General features: G+C 39.0%; 1 protein-coding gene across 3 annotated transcripts in view; it reads left to right on the forward strand.

Moving 5' to 3' along the window:
- LRRC4C (leucine rich repeat containing 4C) overlaps positions 1-19,129 on the forward strand; it is a 191,629-nt gene that overhangs the window by 168,795 nt on the left and 3,705 nt on the right. The gene's annotated exons all lie outside the window — the stretch shown is intronic.

A 19,129-nucleotide genomic window follows, 5' to 3' on the forward strand; every position in this document is an offset into this window, starting at 1 on the left:
ACTGAAGTTTGCTAACTGGAAGAGTGGCATGGCTTCAAAGTGCCCTAAGGCATGTGTAAGCATATAGAAACATTTTGCAAACTGAAACATCCAAATTCAAATGTTGCATTCTCAGATGGCTGTAGCTCAGTGGATGGACAATTTTTTTCCCATAGAAAATTCTATTATGTAATCACTATTATTCTTTCCAAATTTTAAGGGAAGTGATGCCAGCTTTTCCATTAACCTATTAGAGGGAGGCTGCAATGGCTTAAAAGGTGAAAAAAAATAGTAGTCCCCACTTCTAGAAGCACCAGCCATTTCTGATGCATTCCCTGTTCAACTCTCTTCCCCTGTCTCTCAGTAAAAATAGGAAGATAAAGAACAGGAGTGAAGAGCAGTTGAATTCAGTCTAGCAAGCATCTTTCTCACCCTTAAGTGCTGCTTGTTAAATTTCATTTTGAAAAATGAAGCTGTTTTTAGTGTGAGTATGACAGAGTGTGGCAAGAAAAAAAGCACCCCAAACCATTTTTAAAAATCTGTGCTTTTTGCAGCTATATAATTTTAAAATGACTAAGCAATTTGTACTGTGGGGAAAAAAATAAATGGCAACAGAGCTGACAAATTGGACACCAAACTGCAGGTAAATGGAATTTTAAAAGGAGAATTTATATTCTTTAGGAGAAAAAAAAAAGAGGTTTTAGTTTAGAAATTCTTGACAGACCCTTAATTACAGTGAAAGGTACATGACTATAATGCTCTAATGTCTTAGGGAAAGACCAGTATGCCTGACCATGTAGTCTGAGCGATAGTTGTAGTCCAGTGACATGCAAGAGCTGCATGGAACATTGCCACCTTAAACGCTTGTAAATGGCTAGGGATCAGTTTTGCTTTGGCTACGTTCATCTTTTCTTGTGGTTATTTATCCAAGTATTTGCCATTGCGTAAGTGTTAGCGTCACACATTTTGAGCATACAGCAGTTAATGGAGGTATATGAGAGGGTGAATAACAATTTTTAATGGTGCTCACTGGATGATGGCTGACCACTTACATCATTTTTCTTGAAAGAAAATGTGTTTGGTAATATGTTTTATTGGAACAACTATATCATTGAGAGAGATATTATAGAAGCTTTTGGGTACAAAATGCCCTTCTTCAGGCTGTTTCATTTTTCTTTACTTTTAAGAGAAGATAGGATAACTTATGGCTAATTTTTTTCTCAAGTAATGCCTCATGTCCCAGTTCAAGATGATAGATGCCATAGTATCAGGCACTAGCTAGAAAACAGTTTTGTAAATACTCATAAATCAATAGTGGCTAATGTTTTTGGCAAGCATGCCACAAGTTAAGTTCAGAATATGAGGATGCCCCTCTAATCAGGCACTGTTCTTGTCCAGTGCTATGAAATCTAGTTGCCACTGGGAAATGGCAACACTGAATTTGGAAGCACCAGCTCCTGCAGCTTCCAAGCAGCAAACACTTGAGCCAGCACCAACCTCTCTCTCCTGTCCCTTCCCTGATAGTCACTTCTATCCCCTTCCCCCCCATGAGTGCCACCATAATTCCAATTACTGATGCTCCTTTTAATGGGAGCTCTCCATGGAAAACATGGTGGGTCACAAGAAGTGAGTCTGACGACTCAGTAGAAGGAGCCTTTCCCACTCCACTAATCCTGATATGGTATGTTGTGCTAAATAGAGATGTGAGTGAGTGGCCCTCTCCACATAATATTTGGTCTACTAATGCAATTTCTAAAAGGGTGGGAATTCCATGATCAAATTTTAACATTGGGAATTATCCTGTATCTCTATAACTTTCTCTTATAGTGTGACTTGAAGATGTCACATATTGGTGCACTATAAAATGCCTGCTAAGTTCTCCCCAGACATAGCTGAATTTTGGTGGTGTACAAAGTGATTATGGTACAATACATGTGCTGTCTATCAGTGTAAATTTTAAAGCCCACAGGGATTATTCAGAATAAAGGTTGGTATATAAATGCAAGCTATTATTATCTATTAGTTCATTTAAAGCTTTCTAAAGCCCCTCCAAACTAGACATAACACATTGTAAAGGTGGCAGATAAGAATCTCTTTTGATTCATCCTGGTTCATGCTTGCCATTTTATTATTTTTCAGCTGTTATTACAAGGCATCTCATGATAATAAGGTGTGGGAGGAAGGGGGTTACTTATCATTTGAGAAAAAAATAGTTTAGAAAGTTTATTTTTACAAACTAAAAATAAATCAAGCATTTTAATGTGTTGTTATCCCCCTTCCAGCATTTTAGCAATCTGCTTGCAGATCGCCTTAATTAAACACAATTAAAACAAAAGTGTTCATATCATGTTTAACAGCAGAAGCCAACTTTTGTAAGGGCTGCTTCCTATTAATAATTTGTCTGAACCTTTTGGTAATTCATTAAGGATGGGTGAATCTAGTGAGGAAAATAGTAAGGGGCCCAAATCCCAGCCACTATAAATCATCATAATTTCATTGTTTTCAGTGGAGAAATACCAATTAATAGCAACTGAGAACTAGCCAAAATTTCATGGAGCCAGAGGGAAATAGACTCCTTTGCACTTCTGCCTTTGCTTAAATCCATTTTAGATATTTATGGCCCCAGTCCAGCAATCAGGTCTGTGCTTCTTCTGACTTCTGTGCTCATTCATGGCTACAGTGTGAACCCAGACCCTTTGTAGTCCTGGCAGTCTCCAATAGTTTTTGCTATTTGTTATAGCTCATGAATTCCTAAGCTCTTCTTGAGTAGGGTGAGCATGGGTAAGCACTAACTTATGGGGAGCAACAAGAATGAGAAACTAAAGTTGATTAAACTAGGTTTCTGTGACTCAGGCTTTCATGACTGGACTTAATAATCACCATCACATATAACTGGAAAAAGGGCATGGACCTGCCAATTGTATAGTAAAAGACACTCATGATTTAAATATACTAGCTTATGTGCTGCCCAGTATGTGGTATCAACAGCACCTCTATTGCTGACCTATGTACAAAGTAGGTACCCTGTAAAGTGTTATTTCAGTGGAACATTAGCACTTACAAGAACACTATTATCATTTGCAGCAGCACAGAACTATGTGAACATGGTGTGAACGACTCAGGCAAAGCTCATTTTGTAAAAATAGAATGTGTATGTACTTTAGAATGCATAATGGTGCAATAAAGTTTTTTCTGGCATGAGTTTGCAATGGTTGAATTAGAGACTTATCTATCTATTTATAAGATCCCCATTACTGTAATAGCCAAATGCCTCAAAATCTTTAATGTATTTATCCTTACAATATCCCCTAAGGTAGCAAATACAGATAAAGAACTAAGTCATAAATCTTCAGCTGGGGAGAGCTGGAAGCGTGTGTGTATGTCTGTGAATATGTTTGTCACCAGCTTCAGCACTACTTAGAGGGTACAAACCCAGAAACCAAATTTTAAGCTACCGTCCTTGGTTTTTTAAACAAAATAATTTTGGCAGAAAGACTTAAGAGTCCATACTGAAGGCTATAAATATGTATAGATATAGTTACAATGCTAACAAGCTAAACTTAAAGAATACTATGTCAGAGTCAAATATTTAAAGGTTAGGAAATGTCAAAATTAAGATTGTCCGTGTAACCTGAATTTGACCACAATATAGATATGCAGTTTGATATAGGGTTTGTTTTTGGGTTTTTTTGGAGGGGTGTGGGGGTTGGTTTTTTAATTATAAGGGCTGGGTACAGATGTTTGGGGAAGTTAGAGGGAGATTAGATTGGATTAAAAATAGCCACCCGATCTAATTTAGTTTGCCCAGGTGGTGGGCCTTACACTTAGATTGACCTAACTGGGGAATTTAAGTGTAAACTGTACAGAAGTTCAGGAAAGTTACAACAGTCTAAAACTGGCCAATCAGATGTAAGTTAACTGTATCTCAGAGGTAGCCTAACTTAGATTGGGTCTGGCAAGACTGATCTAATTGAATTTCTGTACACTTCCCAGCACAGCCTTGGGACTGGGAAAGCCTACTTCACCCCCAGCACCAGGGTATTTCTGGCCCCACAGCCCCTCATCCCACCCCCAAATGAAGAACCCCCAAGCTCTCCATGAACTAGCCACTTCCCCAGCCCACCAAAACCCCCATTGCTGGGAGGGAATCAAAATATGTTGGGGTGAGGGGAGGGGTGGGCAGAAATGGAGTGGGGGCTGCTTCTCTGGGTGGGAGTTATTCATCTGGGGGTTGGGGGATGAAAATAGCCTCTGGTCCTTGGTTGGGCAGAAGAGAACCTTCCATCCCCCCAAACCCTACAAGCCCCCTTGATCCTGCCAAATCCTCCCAGACCCCACCAACCCCCTCACAGAACCTGCTAGCTCCCCCAGATCCACCCCATTCCTGTCAAACTCTTCAGGTTCCCACCCACCTCCATGGAGCCTGCCTGACCCCCCAATTCCCTCTGCAGACCCCACTTTCCCCCATCCCCCAAGCCCTCCCCCACTAACCTTCCCATCCCAATTTACACAAATCCTAGAGAGATTTCTATTTAAGACAAACTTCCAATAATTAAATTCTATACATGGAAATTTATAAATCTATTATAATTTTTCATGTATAGATTCTAATTACAGATGGGTTGTCATTAAATTTGTCCACACCCCCATCACTGTGGTGGGGAAAGAAACAGCGGGGAGTGAGGGTCAGACTTCCACTCCTTAGTCCCTTGTCCCTTGCCCCTCTACCTACCCTCCCACCCCTTTTTCTCTAGCCCCGCTGCCTCACCTCAATGCCTGCCCTTCTGTCATGTGCCCCCCCACCACATGCTCCCCTGCTGCCTACCCCTTTCCTTGCCCTATCCCTTGCCTCTTCCATGCCTGTGCCTGTCCTTTGCCACCTGTCCTCTTTGCCAAATTTCCCCCAGTGCCTGCCCCCTCCCAACTTCTACCCTACCGCCTGTTGTCTAACCATGTTCTCAATTTCCCTCCACTCCCTGCACCTGTGCTGGGCCCCTTGTTGCCTCTCTCCCACCACATGCCCCCCCAACCATGGCTGTCCCTATGTCTCTGCCTGCCCCACTCTGCTGCCTGCCCCACCTGCTCCCTATGCTACCTGTACTCCATGCCATTTACCTCCTGTGGTAGCTCTTGCTGCAGCTCCAGGACTGAAACTGGAGCTACCTACTCCAGGCCAGTACTCAGATCTAAGACGAGGCCTTTTTTCTTCCATGTTGAAATACACACACACACACACACACACACACACACACACAAATACTTAAAGTTATGAAAAAATTGCAACCCACTTATTTAGTTCATTTCCTGCTAATGCAGGATTACTCCCTAGGATATACAATGCTGTTTTTACTAGTTGTGGTAGGGAATTCACCAAATCCTTCCTAGCAGGATTCCCCCTAAATAGCAGTAATGTGAAATTCTTCTACTGCCAATCTTTGAGTCCTGTAAGACGATTTTTTTCTCCGATTCTGTTCAAGATGAATAGTAGCCACTAGTTGAGCTTCTAAGATTATAACAACTCAAGTGCCTGCAGCAATAAGCAGGCGATACACAGCTCTCTACATATTGTTCATCTTGACCTCATCACAATCACCAAGATAGCTCAGTACAGTACTTGGATGAGATCAGCTAATGGATAAAGAACAACTGGTTAAAGCTGAAAACAAGCAATATAGATTGGAAGTTCATGGGAAGAAGAAAGTATTTTGAGAGTTTGCAGCCATAGTACATTTTCTGTGGGTTGAATATACACAACCACTATTGGTTAATTCAGTTTGTAGTTTAGAAGGGCTCTTAAATTCATTTTTGATGACCAGCCCTGACATCTTCTATGTTCAGTTGTCTAGGAAACTATTCTGTCCCAGCAGACGATAAGCTGGTCTCAGTTATTCACGCTTTTATCATCTCTTGACTTCAGTAATGCAGTATACTCGAGCATGAAATTGTGAGCTTTTAGGAAACTCTGCAAGGTACTCTACAATGCAGCGATACACACTATTTACATCCAACCGGCCTTCAGCTTGCATATGATACAATGGCTCTGCCCTACAGATCTTTGACTTTATTGTTCACGGTGCACCATCGATCTGGGTCTGACACCCAGATATATAAAAGATTACCTAAAGCTTTGGGATTAAAACCCACTTCTTGGGACACAATATATCTTTTTTACCATAATGGTAAAATTTCTCTGGACAAGAAACAGGGATGAGTTCAAGACTCAGGAATGAACTTCCAGAGAAACTAAAACCTGTCACAGTCACCATCCTCTACTTAGCAAGACACAGTTTTCTTCAGACTTGCCTTCCTTAACATAATCATTGCAATATGTACATAAACCTGTACGTTTCTACCAAAAGAAAACACTGTTCTGAACATGCTGGCCTTCCTAGGGTGAGAGGATGAAAGAGAGAACAAACTGCACATGATGTGAAGCTATGTGATTACTCAGGGGGAATAAAAAATGCCTATAAGTACTTGTTCATGTGAACAACAAACTTTGATCTGATACTGCTGTCTCTGGGAGACGTGATAGTCACATCACTTAATACACTACTTCAAGGCACTCATACTGTGGTAATGAGAGTATAAGAAGCCACATAGAAAATGTTCTAATTTTTTTTGTAAGAGGCAAGGATTTCTTAGACTGATATCTTTTATTAGACCAACTGAATATCTGAGCAGTGAGAGCCAACACAGTATAGTAAAAAAATGAAATATCTTGTATTTGAAACCTTATCTAACTCTATCCCAAGTGTACTTTTGGTCCAATAAAAATATCACCCAAATAAATCCTTGCTTCTTACATAATTTGTGGACCATCCCAGCTACAGCATCGCTAACACTGCCATTAATGCTTTTTTCCTAATGTTTTCTCCAATCTAGTTTTAAATATCATTAGAGGTAGGCTTTCTACCACTTCATTTGACAGCTGAATATGGATGAAGTATGCTCTAGTTGGAATGAGAATCAGAATGTCCTAATTATATCAGGGATTCCTTGTGTTAATTAGGCCATACCGTTTGATTTCTCTGTGCCTTATTTTTCCAGTTATAAAATAAAGATATTACTAACCTGAGGAATATTGTGAGGCCAAAATACTATTTGTTATGCAATTGTGACTCTTTCATCATGGGTGCTATGGAGTGCAGCCAAACTCCCATTGCCTTCAAAGGGCATTTCAGATATTACATCCATACATACTCACAGTGACAGCAGTATCAGGTCAAAGTTTGTTGTCCGCATGTACAAATACTTATAGGCAATTTTTATTGCCCCTGAGTCGTCACATAGCTTCACTTCTAATTTTATTTCACTTGCTACCTCCTAAATTGACTTGAAACATTTTCCCAGTTGTAATATTCAAAGGTGTACAAATACCGTGTTCAGGAGCACCTGTGACCTAGTCATTGCTCAACAGTGATAGATTTAGTAATAATATCCGTGCTATTCTGGCTGTGCTGCACTTTGGTAACACCTAGGGTTTAATTGAAAATACAGTCTGACCTTGGTTTTGTTCACTGGGCACAGAAAGGACTTAATTGCTATGATTCTGCTGCAGGATGTTATTGCAAAATGTCATATTGCTAATTTTGGCTTCTCTCACCTTATAGGAAAAAGAAACTCTCAAATACCAGTAAAAACGATGTTTTGCGGTTGCATGAAACTGCAATAAAACAAGTAATTTTCCAAAAAATTAACTTCTTATTTTTCTGCCCCAATTTGTTGCACCCAGAATGCTATCACAGTATGATGATTGCATTGCCCCTAACAGTTTCATATTCCTTCATAATTAAATAAACAGCTTGTAAATTGCAGACCACAAAATGTCTCTGTTCCACTCTTACCTTAAGGGGTTTCCATAGTTACCAAGGACAAGAAGTTTAACCATCATTTGCTGGACTCCAGGCTATTTAGACCCTTACCTTTTCTCTCTCGTCTCTATTTCTTCCTGCCTTTTTGTTTATTAACATAATGAGGGAGTCATTTGGACTCAGTTAGCCCCTGCAAATGCAATAATGCAAAATGGACTCTCATGCTTCAGTGTGTTTTGTGTTATTAACTGGATATGTTTCCTTGATATTCTCCCTGTAAAATGCATACTAGATGGATGCAGCCTGTAGTCACCAAGGTAATCAAACGCTATTATTCAGCAAGTCTCCTGTTCAACACAATATACTCTAGGCCAGAAAAATAGGAGGACTTCTTTCTCTTGCTCTTTCCCATATGCCTTTTACATGTCAATACAATTTAGAAAACTGGAATACCTAAGGGGATGTGTAAACTGTCCCAGTTACCGATATGCCCATAATAACAGTGTGGCACACAAGAAGCTTGCTGGTTTAACATAGTGGGGAAGGTTTTTTAATTTAAATCATGATATATTCCTATTTCTCCCTTCATCTATTAATAGAACAATTTTTCAGCAAGATTCTTGTTACTGTCCCTGCATTTTTTTTTTCTAAATTCTCTTTTGCACTTTATAAAATTCCCTCCTTTAACAGGTGTGTTTGCTCTGTTCTTTATTTGGAGTGGATTTTTAATTTTGACTCCCCCTTAATGAACACTTCTGGCTGTCTCATCTCAAGAAAGCAGGAAGATAATGAATATTCTTCATCAACTACCTCGGCTTTGGCAGCAGAGCATGCTTCTTGATGGTTTTTGAGAGTTCCGGGAAAGTCATATAATTATGTCTTCTGTTGAATCATACGTGGAGGGCATGTCTATACATGCCAATTTAAGGTTCATTAGCCATTTGTAAGGCAAATTAAGGGTGTGGGTCTGCATGTGCACACCCTTAATGCACCTTAAATATTGTGATTTTAGGCTAGTTCCACCTAAATTTGATACCTGCAAAAGCAAGTATCAAATTTAGGCACAAATAGCTAAAGTGCCTTAATGCACATGTAGATGCACTAAGGCGCATTAACGCTGTGTATATTGACTGACTTGGGACTAACTTTAGTCCCAAGTTGATCCACATACTGCATTAATGCACCTTAGTACATGTAGGTGTAGACATGTGCCTAAATCACCTTAATGCACATTAGGCAAATGTGTATTAAGTTTAGGCATGCATAAAAGTATGTGTAAACACACCCACAAGATACTACTGGTTCATAGTGGTTGTAAAACACTATCAATATGAATACTAATTCAACATTTTGGTCTCTAAGTTTGTTTGTAAGCATTCCAATATAACCCAATATGAAAAGAGGTCATGAAGGTTCAAAAATAAAAATACTGGATATTTCTGTGGATTACAGTTATGTTTTAGACTCATGCCACATGCCACAACATGCACATGTTTTAGACTTATACCTCAGAACATAAGATAACCTGTAGTATTGAGAAGAGCTATCAGGAAAAAGGTTTATTTAAGGCCAGAATATTCTGAAAGTATCTTAGGTATCTGGATATCACCATTACATACAACATAGTGTACTGTTACGATTCTGTGACTCAAAAGCCTTATGGTTTGGTCCAGGATGGAATTTTCTATGTGTTTATTTTACATTATGCAAGGAATGGTAAAACTTCTGTAATTACTAAAACATACGAGGGTATGTAATTACTTAAAAATGTCTGTAATTACTAAAACATACTACAGTAATGATCAAAAACACTGTAGTTTTCCACTGTCTGAAGCTGTAGAATTTTAGACTACTATTTCAAAATACTGTAGAATTTTGCTGAAAGTGATGTTGACTTATATGAATTAATAGGCACAAGATATTTTGGGATATGTGGTGGGATATTACAAGACTTTTTGGAATCGTTTGTATTATTACTCTGACAACTTTGTAAGTTACCTGCCTTATACAAGTATTAAACCTCATAAGATAAAAAGCACTACAGAATTCCAGAGTAATGGTTCAAACACATTTATTGACACTGGTGGTAACTATAATGTTTTGGATCATTTGTTTAAATTACCATATCACATTTATTTGGGGCTAGCTAAGTTTCTCACATGTCTTCCAAGAAACTATTCCAGAAATAAGTTTGTATTATTACTGTAAAATAAAAATAGGCATAAAAAAGTTTCATTAACAAGTATAGAGAAATTGCAGCTTAACCATTACTGGTTAATAATTTTTTTTGGCAGAGAGAGTGGCATCCAGGAGGTATTTTTGTGACTTTCATTCATGTTACAGTTGGTGCACGAGATGTACTAACATCTTAGTGTGAGTAATTACAAGCTTGCTGGTGTCAGGGCTATTGCAAGACTCTTCAATGCAATTATTTGTTTTGGTATCCAGGTGTCCTTCCTCATAAATATCTGCCTAGGAGAATATAGAATATAAAAACAGAAAAGAAGTTTTCAGAAAAGCTGTGTCTCATCAATAAAATTGTTGAAGTGGGAAAATTATGACTTGAGTAGCCCAAGAGGCCAGGTAGGAAATCTTTTAGCCACAAGCAATTGGTTTGAATCTTTCCTGGGCCAGTACAGAATATGAAATGATACCTAGGGTTTGTCTACATGTGGACATTTGGGGAAATCAATCTGAAATATTTCTGCAGTGGATTAATTGAACTTCATTGCATTTCTGTGTGGACATCCTTATTCAGAATTCAAGTGCACTCAATTTGATTTAGTTTAACTCATGAATGAAGCTAAATCAAATTAAGACTACTTTAATTCTGATTAAGAGAGTCTATATAGAGTGTTTAAAGCAGTTTAAAAAATCCACATTAAAAGTTAATTCAGATTAATATTCTTAAGTGTCTCTGTATAGACAAATCAAGTCTGTCATTAAAGTTTTGTGGCATTAGTAAATTGAGTTTAGTTCAGCTCTTAACGGGCAGGTACTAAATGACTCCAATTAGCCCCATTATGAAAAAAAATCTCAGTGGAGAAATTAGGGCCATTGGGCACCTATACACAAGCAGTGAGGCTGCTCCAATGCACTGTAATTACAGTGTGTCAGAGCAGACTCAATTCATCAAGTCTGTTGGAGCATGGTAATTATTGCGCTCCAGCAGCCTCCAGTGTTTCATGTATCAGCCTCCCCACACTTCAAAATGGCAGCAGTGGCACTTTAGCTAAAGCTCATTCAATGGGCTTTAGGTCAGGTGCCCCCATCCACCATTTTGAAGTACAGGAGCACTGATACATGAGATGCTCTGGATGCTTTAATTAGAGTGGCTCTTGGAGCCGCTTTAATTAAAGTGCCCCCAGCGCCTCCGCTCCTGGAACACGTGTATAAACACCCGTAGAGTCTATTTTGTAGTACAGATGTGTTCTTAATGTAGGGGGAGTATATAGGCTGACAATGAAAATGTCAGATCATCCTAGTATATATTTATGACACTTAGGCTGTGTCTACATGAGTTGCTGTCCATGTATTAGCCTGAGACTACTGCACAGTAGCGTTGCATGGCAGAAACAGTGACATGACGGTAGTGCACACAACTCTCAGGTTACTGCACAGTCAGCATCACAAAAAAGGCATTTGTCAGCACTGCTGTGTAGTAGCATGGGTTACTGCACAGTCATTTAGTATTTGTTTATACAAATACTAGATGACTGCACAGTGACAACTGTGTAGTCAGTGTCTCTTGTAGACACGGTCTTAGAGAAATATATATGTCTTTCCTTTCCCTGTTTAAATTATCTCTTATCTGATGGTCCCTGAATTTCTCTTTGATTCCTGAAATCCACAAATGTTAGGATCAATAACGAGGGACACAAAGCAAAAGTGAAAACAGATTAAGGTAGAATACTCAAAAATAGAGACACACCCAACTGGTATAGTAGTATTCACCCCAGAATTTGCCTATACAAACTGTCTATTCAGAAAAGTAAATAGTTGGACATAGTTTGTGTTCATTGTGCATGTGAGGGTAAAAGACAGAAATAAGAAAATGCAATAGAGGAAACGAGGAGCCTTGCTCAACCAGAATTCTTATGAAATAAAGCAATTTTCTTTATAAAAAATGATAGTAAAACTCCACTGAAGTCAATGGGGATCTAGTATGGATGACCTTCTCCAATCACATTTATTAATCTTAGGTGAGTGTCCTACACAAGGGCATATCTACACATGTTCCTGGATGTGCAGTTGTTACCACACAGTCATTTAGTACTCGTTTTAGCTAAAGCAAAACTAAGGTGGTGCATAGGTTGTTTCCAACCCTACTGTGCAGTAGCATCAGTGTCACAGTTCATGCTTGCTAACATAGCAATGAGCTGCATTGCTGTAGATCATCACTATGGACATACAGCTTCTTGTGTAGATACAGCCACTGTAGCTCAAGTATACGGTAAAGATTCAGTAGGATTGGACTGGAAGGCATGGAAAAGAATACATTATCTAACCTACCTGTCCCACCAGCGCTCCTTGATAGGTGATGCAGCAGAGTAGTGGATCTCGACACTTGCTATTCTTAGGGTTTTGTTACAAATTATACTTTACACTTCTGAAATGTCAATCAGTGTTAGTGTTACCTTGAGTGGTCACGTCTACCTGTGCAATTGCTCTCAGGTACACCATTTAAACATGCGCCCAGGAGTAATGAACTCTGGAGAAATCAGCTTCAGAATTTATTATGGAGCCCAGTCAAAGCATCCCTGGTTGGCAAGGGGCTGCCAGAGCAAATCTACTCTGACCAGGCTCAAAGTCCTGTGGAGAGGCTGGCTGGGGCAGGGCAGCATCCATATCTGTGCTGCTGTACATGAAAAAAGCTCTCCAGCAGGGTGGGAGGAAGAATTGGCTTGTAGCCTAAACCACCCTGTGGGCAGTAGCGATCAGGGGGTAGAAAATGTGTCCACACAGAACAGGAGAGTGGGGGGAGGGGACACTGCATCCTGGGATACTGGAGGACTGAAATGTGTGGCTTATTTCTGGGGTCTGGCCACATATTCATGAAACATGAGCTGGGTAACATGCATCAGAGATAAAACTGCCCTGGAGTGGTATAACTTTAAACACCTAAAGGTTGCTTAAGATGAATTTTCATGTCTAAATGTGTGGACAGTCAAGAGGTTAAGAGCTCCAGGAGCTACATAAAATGAACAAGGGCCTCCTTAGGCTATTCCTATATACTGCAAGGTAGGGTTTCCAAAGAACTGGATTCCAGGTAAAATGTGGATTCCTTTCTTTTGGCAGCCTTCCCAAATCCTGAACATGCAAATTAAAAATGTCTAAAATATTTGAAAGCCGGGTTGGTTAATAGAATAAAGTTATTTTCCCCTCACCCAATGATCAGTGAAACTTATCAGATAAGTTGTTTTCCCCTATTTTTCCAATGAGGGGGAAAAGAGGTACAGGGACAGAAAAGGGAGCTTGGATTTCTGGTATCTCACCTTCATTTGGTCCTGTGTATAATCAGAGCTGTTCATTCTGCAAAGCTGCTTGTATAGAACGTTTTACCTACCACTATGTTAACTAAAAGTAAAATAAAAAGCAAGTAGATAGAAGCTGTTAGGTTCTGAAACCACCTAGGCTGTTACACATTACCACAATGGCTCCCTAAACTGCTGTTGAGCCTTTTAAAGTCCCATAGCTGTGTAAAGAGAAAGCTGTGTTTAAAAGGGGTAAAAACATATGTATTAGCCATTCAGTGAAAAGGTTTTTGCTGTAAAAATAACCTGTACTGTGAAGACATTACTAGGGGGGATTTAGAAAGAAATCTATGAGAAAAAAGAAAATATACAATTAGAAATACAAGCTGGGAAGACCTAAAAGATAGTACGTTAACCCAATCTATGAACTGATGCATTATCATGCTTAAAGTAGTACTTTAATAAGGGTATAGCTTGTTTGTGCATATTGGCAAGAGAACAGTATGGTTGTACTGTGCAGGGTGGGAAACTGAAAGTTGCTTTTTTTTCTGAAATGGAAGGCCACGCCCCCATAGACACTAAATGGGGTGAAGATGACAGGAATGAAGGTTGAGGGAGGCTAGGGTGAATGAATATGTGATTACCTGATTGCAACCAAACTCTTCACAACCATCTGGGAAGACACATCTGTAGCATCTGCAAAACCAATGTCATCTGAGGATATATAAGCTCTATAGAACTCTCCTACCAAGATCTTAGTCTCAGTGTAGATAACAGGATTTTTTTTTTTTTGCCTGTTTCAGTTTCCTGTTTTAGGTTATGTTCATTGTTTGCGGTGTGTAGATTAAAAAATTCTGTCTTTGTCTGCCAATGTTGATGCCAGATGAGAATCAATATGAGTTGCTGAGGTTATGCAGAGTCCCTGGAAAGGTGTCAAACAAGTTACTTGTGTTTAAAGTCAGCCTTGGATTTGGACATTTTTATTGTTCCATTTCCTGCTCAGTTCCATGCAGTGTAGCTACATCAATGATCCCAAGGCTAAACATTTTTTTTTTTAAAGAGACAGATAGATGCCTGCTGAAAAGTAATTTTCCTTACTTGCGTCAGAAGGGCAAGTGTGAACTGGCCATGATTTTCTCCAGTGCATGCACACATGACTGAGTTGTGAAAAGTGAACTCAATACTCCTTTGCTTGACCTGCCTTTACATTGAAGATAACACAATTGTGTGATATCAAACAAATTTTTGGATATAGGCCAACGAGTCCTAGGCAGGGTGCCATAGCACCCTGAAGTGCTTTGAGATCCTTGAGATCCTTTAAAGGATTCTGTGGGGTGACACTCAATGTTAGCACTGTTAGGTGTACAAATATAATTCAGTAGAAAATCTCAGCATTCAAATAGGAATCCATAGAGTTAAAACATTTTGACTTGTTGTGATCTTTCCAAGTTCTTTGCAACAAAAGAATTGCTTTATTATTTTTCTTTAGTGCCTCAAGTCTATTGGGGAGTGCCTTAAATCTATCAAGGAATGCCTTATGTAATGCATAAATCCAAGGGGTAGAGTTAAGGTTATGCAGGCAAACATAATCTAATCATTTCCTGACTTATAGGAAATGGATTGAACTTAACTGAACAGCATTCTCAATATTTTACATTGAATTTTAAATGTAAACACTAGTACTATTGAGTTGTGTTGTTTGTACATGTGTTACTAGGCAAAAGTATCTTGGAAGTAAAGAGTGATCAAGGGGAATGAAAGAAGCTTGTTGACTGTCCACAACTGCTGTTTTTGTTTGAATTTTCTTGGAAACTGAAAAGGGAAATTGTGCCTTGTTAATCTTACTAGAATCTTTCAGTGGCCTGTGATGGAATTATTGATAAAAAGTTTATACAACCTGGTGGAACCACTCTTAATTAGCTCTGCTCCTTCCTAATAAAGAGATCCCAGACGGTAAATGTGCTTGTCATCCTCTCCAGACCTTACTTGTTGTCCCACAGGTTTCTTGTCACCTCTTATTCAATGAGCATATGAGGCCCCTAAAAAAGACAGTACAGAGTTTTGGACACCCGTCTTTATCTTTCTTTCTCATATGAGCCTCAGTCTTTGTTATTACCCAGTGCCTGGCTACAGTTGGGGATTGGATCCAGATGAACCAGATAAAGCTGATACCAAACAAGACAAATATGATGATTGCTGGCAATCTTTATGGGGGGGGGAGGTAAGGATGTTCATCACTGGTGGGATTTAGTCCCCCTGTCACTTAATTCTGCAGTCTTCGGGTGCTGCTGGATCCTTTGTTGTATCTGGATCTCCAGGTTTTGGTAGTAGTTAAGAGCATCTTTCACCAACTCTATCTGGTGAAAAGGCTTGGAAAATGTCTTTCAGATTTTGATCTGACCACTATCATCTATGCTTTTTTAAACTTGAGGCTACACCACTGCAAAATGCTCTATGTGGGGCTGTCCTTGATGCCTGGCCAAAAGCTGCAGCTAGTGCATAATGTGGCAGCTAACTTCTGATGGGCCTGGGTCACCAAGAGCACATTAGTCCAGTGCTCCAGAGCCTGCCCTGGCTCTCAATAACTTTCTGAAAAGAATTCAAGGAACTGGGTTTGACCTGTAAGTCCTGGGTCTTGGTGCCACATACCTACATACCTATCTCATTTTCCTTTATGTTCTGTCTTGATCCCGAAGATCCAATAAGAGGAACCATCTGCAAGTATCATCTGTGTATCAAGTGTGCATAGGAAGTCATGCTTTTGGAACTCGTTCTATCTTGTGGTTCATCAGAACCCGATCCAGGACATCTTCTGGAAGCAATGAAAGTCTTTTTATTTGAACAGGCATTTAGCAAGCAAGGTTAAGTCAGGGTGTTCTTTAGGGAGCTGTTATTATATACCTTCTATATAATTTAATATTTTATTTGTGTTTTTATAAGTTAGTCTGTCTTTTATTGTAAGCTGCCCTGAGTCTCTTTTGGGAAATGTGGTATATAACTCTAATAAATAAATTAAATCTATAAAGCCAAACCTTTATATTTTGCCAGCAAAAAAAGAGAGAGCAATTCAATTGTGAGTATATGCATCATTCCTTTTCCATGTCCTTGTGATAAGGAATTTAACAGAATCTTCTTATTTGCTGGAATATGACAGGGCCATGCCATGAGCATTTCTGCTATGGCTTCAAATTTGCAATCTTTGGGCTGTTAACTGTGCACCTTAGCAGTAGCACCATCCCATCCCCCAATATACGAAAATGGGTCTTTATGTGAGGACAATTAAAAATATATCTCCAGCACATTTTTAAGGCTGGAGCTAATGAATTTAAAAATTCATTTAGTGCTGGCTATTTTTCAGTATATTATTTTGGGTGTAATTGACCTTGATGCATATGGTCTGCACAATGAAAGGGGGAACCACAGTCCAAACAAGGATGACTATTTGTACCCATGTGTACTGCAAAGGGAAATCTTGAGCACCCTATTGCCTGGTTAGACTCCAGTGGTTATGGTGGCTAATCTGCAGCATCAAACTCACATTTGAAGAGACTGGATTTTAGCTTACCCTCCCTAGCACTTCAATGGCACAAAGCCTTATTAGACTCAACCTATGCTGATATAGGGAATTTTATATCATGCATTATTAGAGATGAGGAAAAATACTTATATAAATAAGTCCAAAAATAAAATCAAACAGTAGCTACAAAAGCTAAAACTCCACACATACACTCAGACACTTGGTAAGATACTAGAGGCTTCTTATCTTTTGTACTTATACTCCTAAAATATAAAACAAAATCTAGATACACAGGAAGATAAAATGAGCAACCCCCCACAAAATACACACATGAAAATATCTCCAAATTTTCTTCTTCTTTGTCCTGTCATTCTTGCAGTGGCCACCTTGGTTTTTAATATGTATGTTTAGGGTATCCAGTTAGCTAAGCAAACAATAGGATGGGATGAAAATGTACACATATATAACAGGTAGAGAACAATTATTTATGGTGACTTCAGAGAGCATGGCCCTCAGGCTTAAGTCTGAATGACATATGCTTGGTGCAGGACCTAAACAGAAAAGCTAAAGATAAATGCCACAGGATCGTTTGGCCTGTAATGCCAACATGAGCATTAGGGCTCTGTGAATAAGTGAATTTTGGTCCAGTAGTTACAGAGAAATATTAGGGGAAAATATTTCATTTTCAGTTACCATAACAGAGAAGAAAAAAAAGACAATTTAGTGGTCAAACAAAATGTTCAACCTGAAGTGGGAAAAAAATCACTCTGGATACTGTTAATAAATACAAAAGAAATGAAGAGGTAGAAACAAGGAGGAGGAAATTGTTCCCCTTTTACAGTAGTTATGGCAGTCAAGAGATACAGGCTCAGTACCTTTCTGTGCCTGAGACTATATAAACTCATGTTGCCATCTCCCTCCTACCCCAATACAGTTTTTCAGGGACTCAAGCAGCACAGAATAGTATCACATTTAGGCCCTGTTGATACTTTCACTTTTGCAAGACATACTCATGGACTGGAATAGGGACTGTTACTCAGGTACCCCATCTCTCAGTTAAGTGTTGTAACCAACAGGCAATAAAGAGAAAGGGTGGAAGTGGATCTGCTGGATGCAGATGGATCTCCCAGCTACATACCATTCCAAATATACAACGATACTCGACAACTTAGAACTTAACTGCAGTGGAATAAACTCTGTTCTTAACTGCAGTAGAGTCAAGAGAATTGTACTACCGCATGGGGGGAAGTGGTTCAATGACTACCTGTTTTATTACTTGCTAATGGGATTTACTGTTTATGCCAAGTACTTAGAGGATAAGTTTTAAAGAATGCATTAATTAAACACACTAAAATAAAATGATAGAAAAATATTTAAAAATGGCATTCAATTTGTAGCAAAATCCATTCAAAGATCTTAGCAGTATCAATAATAAAAGCCTGTTCACGCTTTTATTGCTTTCAAACCATTGTGACCTTACTGACCTCACCAGATTTACTCCTTTTATACAACAGTGTAAGATCAGAATCATGCCTGATTAATTAAACGTTGCCTTCCCTCCGTGAAGCTAGTATTAACACTGACTTGATTTTTATAGACACAGAAGGAGGTTGCCCAAGGTTGCAAAAGGCAGAGGTGCCAGTTTCTTGAAGAGTTACTACAATGACTGGTCTCTTATAAACAACAAAGAGTAAATACAACAGCCCAGCTCTTCCAGTGATGAGCTTTAACCATTAATCCATGCTGCCTCTGCAGTAAACATTTAAAAGTTCAAATGAAAACCCTTTCTAATTCTAAGCTATAACAGAAAGTTAGTACCAACAGTACCAAACCACATCCATAAATACAGGCACATTTACACAGCACTGTATGGCAACATTGCTACAACGCCATGCTTATTTCGTTTTGGAAGTACTAAAACACAGTGCAGTAACTGCCCATACTACACCATACATGTGGTGCTCAGGGGAGTGCACCACTGTGGTGACATAGCTGCCGATCATGTGTAGACCCACATGATCAATGCATCAGCATAGCATGCCATACAGTGACATAGTGCATCACTCCATTGCCGTAAGGTGACATGTAGATGCACTGTACATGTACTTTGAATTTATAATTATAGCAAGTCTGTCATTAAATGACCTGCTCCAATGCACAACATACTATTTTTTCTTTTACTTTCTATTGTATTATCCTTTACCATAGTTTAAAAACTAGGATATCTTTTTAGTGCAAAATGAAACAAAAATGGAAATAATAATAGAAAACGTTTAGCTGATAGTATTTTGTTCTACTGAATACATGTATTATGCATCTTGGTGCTCTGGGTTATAAATGTGCTT

The sequence above is a fragment of the Gavialis gangeticus genome, unplaced genomic scaffold (assembly GCF_001723915.1).
Source record: "Gavialis gangeticus isolate Ggan-Ray unplaced genomic scaffold, GavGan_comp1, whole genome shotgun sequence".
NCBI lineage: Eukaryota > Metazoa > Chordata > Crocodylia > Gavialidae > Gavialis > Gavialis gangeticus.